Below are 7,286 nucleotides of genomic sequence, written 5' to 3' on the forward strand. Positions count from 1 at the left end.
CATTACAAAACATTATACTCACTTCTTCTGTAGATGAGGCTGGATCATGAATGATTCGCGCGAACATAGACGCGTTTATGTAGATCGGGGCGCATTCCCTTCAGAAACAATGTAATCCACTGCGTCTTCAGCGGCTCAGATGTCGGGAGTAACATCCAACAACAGAACACCTCAATCGCTCGTTAGGAGTCATTCTTGTCTACATCTGCTCCGGCGGTGAAACAATGGCGGACTGATGACAGTCACTCAGGGCGGAGCTAAGGTAAGACACCAGTCCAGTCTGTGCTGAAACGCTACTGTCAATCAAACTATCGTGGGAGGGGCCTGTCTGTGTGACTAGTGTCTGTGTGAAGACCACAACTGCAGGGATACCCTTACGAAAAAGAAGTTTATTCAAGTGTGCTATTAGTATACTTCTTTTAAACTAAAATAGGAAAGTATACTTTCAGTAATAAACTTGAAGTATACTACTTTTTGGTAAGGGTATCACTAAATTGACTGATTTATTTGTTAACATCATTAATGTGATGATGTAAAACTTCTTGCTTCGAATGCAATCAATAACTTATTTCTAATTATGTTTCTTTTGATACTGCTGTGCCCGGTCAGAATTTAATGGGGAATTGTGTAAAAAAGTTCACCAAAATGAATACAAATGCCCAAAAGAATTCAAGATATGATTGCAAAAATTTACTTGTATGAGATATTTTCCCATATTATAACATATAAAATTAATATTACAAGAGCAAGAGAGCTGTCTTCACAAATATGAGCATGATTACAAAACGTTATATTGATTTTATACAAACATTCAACAAATAGTATGTAAATTACATTTTAGACTATTTTTTTTTTTTTTTGCTGTTTCGGCAACAAAAATAGTTTCAGACAAATCCATAACAGAACTATTGTGCGTTTCCGAGCAACACACACACACACAGTGGTGATTTCTTACTGATTCGAATCAGCTGCTTTGAACGAATCGGTTGAATAAATGATTCTGTGACTCACTCATTAAGTGGTTTGCTGCCACCTAGCCTTCTGCCGGTTTTAGTTTGATATTCACATACATTTTATTTTTTCATCACATTTCTATATTCAAAATTTTATTTTTTAATTAAATTAAATTATGTAATCACAACAATATTTATGCATTTGTAATTGTACCAATTCACTTGTTAGTGATTCAATTTGATCGGCAACAGGCTCTATATAGTGTCTTATTATTCTAATTGTATATTTATTGATTAAATATTAGATTTTTTCAGGCAGTAAATGTGGATTTTTCAGATGATTTCAGGATTGCTGGTCTTGAATACAACACTAGTACATTGTACAGGAAAGTACTATTTCAGTCTCAAAACTCAAACTGAGTTAATTGCAGTTTCTTTGTAAATATTTGCTAAATTTCTGAGTGAAAATTGTTTCTATGCCTATTTTTTTGCAGTGTTTTTAAGGCTTCTCGCACCAACAAGTTTCCACGACTTTTCCAGTTCATAAATAAAGGATAAAGTTTTAAAGTTCCCCTATATTAGCATGCTTTCCATGATTTTTAATAGTCTGTGTTTTGAAGATCTCAAGTGCACATTCAAGTGTTCAGACTTACAGAAACACAAAGAGAAAGGAGCACACAAGAAGAAACACTAGTCCAGGCTTCTAATAGAGTTGTATATTGCATGCTTGGATATTATTTTGACACAAGTCGTATCTCATTTGTGGCTGCACTACTGAAATGTTGACTAGGTGATTATTTTTTCCCCTAAAATGGGTCATGCCTGCAAATAAACAATGAGACACGGCAGAGATGTCCTCGCCTCTGCTCTCATCTCCTCCTCACAATATCTACTAAATAAATGACAGGAGATTTAAAAAAAAATAATAGGGCATTATGTTCCTTATCCCATCAGTATATTAATTCGACAGCAATAAAGCTCATCTGAAATGCATTCGAGATGTGTGAGCTCCCTCTGTTGGCCTTCAGGATTCAGATGGACTCTACATTCAACAGGATAAATACAAGGTACATTCCATCTTTTCCCTTCAGACAAAATAAAATAAAAAAAATAGAGGAACATAAAGCTTGGAATTAAAAACTGCAAAACTCATATCCACTATACTAGGGCGTTCAATGTATTTTCTATCATGAAAGGTTGGTTAAGTGACGTTATGTGTTTTTACTGAGTCCAACTTTTAGTTTCTAATATTTCTAAAAATATGGCCTGGAGTTTGACTTTGTAAAGCATACAAGTTGTTGGAAAGTTATTATGTAATCATCGCTACTCACCACATGTATCTGGATCTGGTTCTGATGTGTTTCATTAGTGTTGAAAACTAAACTCTCTGCGTCGCAGGCCTTCAGAAACGCAATTTCAATATATAGGCCTAGTTCAAATTTAGTGTTAAGGTTCAAATCTATGGAAGCACCTGCGAGGCCATGCGGTATTCATTTATTTATTTGTCTTGCTTATCTTTTTTGTTTCATAGTCTGGACTGGAGGTGAGATAAATTATTTCATTATATTCTTTTCTAAGATAAAACTGTGGTCAACAAAAATATTTTCACAGCACTGAGCCCCCTGCTGTCACATTTTTCACCACTTGGTGGCAGTGTTTACTTTTCTACGTGAGGGGAAATACTGCTTTAGGTGTTTTCATGCCAACTTATGAGCACACTAATGTGAGAGGGAATGATGAAACAAGTGTTGTTTGTTTTATATGGTTTCTTTTCCCATACAGTTACATACACTAGCAGTCAAAAGTTTTTTTAACTGTAATTGTAATGTTTTTTTTTTAAAAGTCTCTTCTGCTCTCCAAGCCTGCATTTATTTGATCCAAAATACAGCAAAAGCAGTAATATTGTGAAATATTTGTACTATTTAAAATAACTGCTTTCTATTTGAATATATATTTAAACTGTAATTTATTTCTGTGATCAAAGCTGTATTTTCAGCATCATTACTCCAGTCTTCAGTGTCACATGGTCTTCAGAAATCATTCTAATATTCTTATTTGCTGCTCAAAAAAAAAACAAAAAAACATTTATTATTAGTGTGTTATGTTGAAAACAGCTGAGTGGAATTTTGTCAGGTTTCTTTGATGAATAGAAAGTTCAGAAGAACAGCATTTATCTGAAATATAAATATTTTGTAACATTATAAATGTCTTTATCGTCACTTTTGATCAATTTAAAGCATCCTTGCTAAATAAAAGTATTAATTTATATAATTTCTGCCTCCAAATACTGACTCCAAGCTTTTGAATGGTAGAGTGTATAATGTTACAAAAGCTTTTTATTTCAGATGAATGCTGATCTTTGGGTCTTTCTATTCATCAAAGAATCCTTAAAAATGCACTCAACTGTTTTAAATATTAATAACAATAATACATGTTTTTTTGAGCAGCAAATCAGCATATTAGAATGATTTCTGAAGATCATGTGACACTGAAGACTGGAGTAATGATGCTGAAAATACAGCGCTGCATCACAGAAATAAATGACATTTTAACAGATATTCACATAGAAAACAGCTCTTTTAAATTGTAAAATATTTAACAATATTACTGCTTTTACTGTATTTTGGATCAAATAAATGCAGCCTTGGTGAGCAGAAGAGGATTCTTTAAAAAACATAAAAAATCTTACTGTGCAAAAAGTTTTGACTGGTAGTGTGTGTGTGTATATATATATATACATACATATATATATATAATTTTTCTGAGTATAATTGCATATATATAAAAACTTTTAGATGCGTCAGTCATGGGAGCCGTTTGGTTATAAAGGTATTAATTAGCAAATGCTCTGTTATTCAGATATTTTTTTCAGCAGAGCACATATAATAATAACATAGCTCCATGCTCAGTCCCCTGGTAAGCTTTAATTTTGAGACTTGTGTAATAATTAATCCATGCAGCTGTTTTTCAATAGTTTGATCACATGATAGTGTTTTGATTGTCCTGATTTTGAGCTATATAGGGCAGAGCCTCCCAGCCCTTCATCCTCATTTTACTCATATTATACTGGATATCATTATCAGTAATATTGGCCATTATATATAGTGGTTCATTTTTTCCAGTCAATAGTGTGAGTGAAAAACAGATTCAGTTTCCAGCTTCCTTTCAAACTGAAGCAGTTTGAGAAACTGCATTTAATTTGATATTGGCTTAATTGGATGAGATGAAAATAGGACAGAGTGTTGTACTGTTATGGAGAAGTGTGAGTGAGATGAAGCGCACTGCTTTTGAAAGTTCATAAATATGCATTTAGCTACCAGCCTCATCAACACAACTGAGAAAACATATAATCGTACATTGCGTTTAGCATCCTTAAAAATAACCAAAAGTGTTAAGTTGCGTTTGACACCCCCGATGTTTTATTTCAATTTGCAATCTCTGTTTTTAAGGTTTAATAAAGCAAAAACAAAAACTTGCCCCATTGAGGTACGCAAACACCTGGCATTGCATCACTTGCTCACTAATGGATGCTCTGCAGTGAATGGGTGCCGTCAGAATGAGAGTCCAAACAGCTGATAAAAACATCACAATAATCTTGAGAAGACAAAAGCAGAAACATAATCCATAAAAAATGCTTCCTCCAGTGAAAAAGTGTTCTGGTGTGAATCAGGAGAGAAATCTGCACAGATCAAGCACCGTTTAAACAGCTCTAAACAAATATGTGGCTGAATTTTGATGTGAGAGACAACAGGAGATGCACTTTTTATCTGGAGGAAGCATTATTATGGATTATGGACTCGTATTTTAGTTAAAAGCATCTTAATGCTGGATTTGTTTCAGCTTTTGTCTTCTCCAGATGTTAACTGATGGACTGGAGTGCTGTGGATTACTTGTGGATTATTGTGATGTTTTTATCAGCTGTTTGGACTCTCATTCTGACGGCACCCATTCACTCCAATGGTGAGCAAGTGATGCAATGCTACATTTCTACAAATCTGATGAAGACACAAACTCATCCTAATCTTGGATGGCCTGAGGATGAGCACACTTTCAGCAAATTTTCATTTTCGGGTGAACTATTCCTTTAAATCTGCTTTATGATATTTCCTCATTAGCACATTGCTTTAATTAAAATTTGAGATGTACAGATTTGAAATGGGCAAACATGAATATTATGAAAGTTGTTTATGCATGGCCAACCCAAAGAGGCTCTTACATGATATTTCCTTTTACCATTCAAACCATCTGGGGAGAGCTCAAAATTACATATTTCTGCAAATGCAATAACAGAAATTTGGTTAAAAATTGCTTTTAGGTGCAAGAAAGGCCCCCCAAAATGGCAGTGCTGTTTATGTTCAGTAAGTATTGCAAGATTTCATTCTCGTGGGCCTCACTAACGCCGGCAATAACATGAGAAGCACACGCTTGAAAGCTGAAAGCCTGTTTTTGCTCATTCAATCACTGGTTCATGAGAGGAAACATTCATTATAAAGCAATTTCAGTCCATAATCCTGTCAGGATTCAAAATATTTACAAAAAATAGCTGTTTGACCTACTGCATTTCTTCTATGTTATTGTGGGAGCCATGCTTGTACATTTTAGTACTTCCTACTAGGTTTTCATTTCATTTCATTTTCTTATCCTTGTTATTTATTTATTTTCATGTTTGCATGAATGTTTACGTACCAGGGTTATTATAGTTACCTACAACTTAAACCATTAAAAACATTTTTGTTACTTGAAATACAATAAACTGTAACTGAAATCAAATAAATCTAAAAAATAAAACTAATTTCATTTCTGCTAGTGAAACGTGATGTACTGAAATGACTGAAAATTGAAATACTGTATACAAACTATATAGTAAAAATTAAAATAAAAACAAGATATAAACAGAAAAACTAATTCAAAATATGAATTAATTAAAATAAACTACAGTATCTCGGTACATATAGATAGATAGATTGGTAAATAAATGTTTTGACCATATGGTAATAATAATTATAATAATGCATAATAATAATTATAAAATAATAATCAATAATATTTATGAGGATCATGAGGTAAAAATGACTTATAATAAATACATATTTATTATAATGTGTTGTTTTTTTGGTCTGAGGTACTGTGAGTGACGAGACATTTTTATGTTCAACAAAAACTCAATAAGAGACTTGTTCGGGAAGAATACAAGTATGATAATAATACAGTACCAAACAGCTTTCATGTACTTTACCATACAAAACATTTCAATCACAATCTTTCAGTTTATTTTTGTTGGTGGAAAATTACATATAATAGCACGGTGATTTATGAAAAAGCATCAACAAAACTACTTGGAAAAGCACAACATGTATTTTATTGGTAAGTATGCATATCTAGTAGCTGCTGTTGCAATAAAAAACACCTTTTTTTTTTTTATAAATGTCATCGTTTGGACCAATAATCTACCTGCTGTAGAAGTTCAACATCATCCCTTTAATGGGCATTAATATGAAACATAATTACCCACATTCAAAACAATTTCGCTAACGTAGAAATAATTGAGCAATTTACTTTTCTCATAATGCATGATATGGATTAATTATCTTTCATTATAGACCAACAGACTCGTGGCTTGAATTGCTGAGGCCTGTTTAGTTTAATCTCAATAACACCAGAGCACTTTATAGAGATATATGAAGGATCGTAGACTATTAGACTCATTTGCCATTTGCTTTTGCCACGGAAGTTAATTAAATACATTTTTAAGCCGTAATATTTAGTCTTCAGGACAACTGTTGAACAGTGTTGTAGGATCTAAGGCAAGGAATAAAAAGCCGTTTCTCTGTATTGCATGTCCATATGTCTGTCCATGAGTCAAAAATGAGACTACAAGCTCTGAGTGAACAAATCATGAAAATAAAACATGCAAAATATAGATGAGTTTCTTTCTTCATCAGGTTTGGAGAAATGTAGCATTGCATCAGTGTCTCAGACTAAAATAAAACGACTCAAACTTTAACTAAAATTAAAATAAAAACAAGATATAAACAGAAAAACTAATTCAAAATATGAATTAATTAAAATAAACTACAGTATCTCGGTGATACTAAAATAACACTTATGCTCTTATGTCTTATGTAAAGAATTTTGTGCAAAAGATATGCTTTTTTGTGAAAGTTGTTTTATATATATATATATATATATATATATATATATCAACTTTCACAAAAGAGCACATCTTTTGCACAATATATATATATATATATATATATATATATATATATACGTCAGCTGGTGAAATTACAAAGAAAATGAATGATTATACAATGGGGTCCAAAAGTCTGAGCC

This window comes from Sinocyclocheilus anshuiensis, unplaced genomic scaffold (genome assembly GCF_001515605.1).
Source record: "Sinocyclocheilus anshuiensis isolate Anshui unplaced genomic scaffold, SAMN03320099.WGS_v1.1 scaffold244, whole genome shotgun sequence".
Classification (NCBI taxonomy): domain Eukaryota; kingdom Metazoa; phylum Chordata; class Actinopteri; order Cypriniformes; family Cyprinidae; genus Sinocyclocheilus; species Sinocyclocheilus anshuiensis.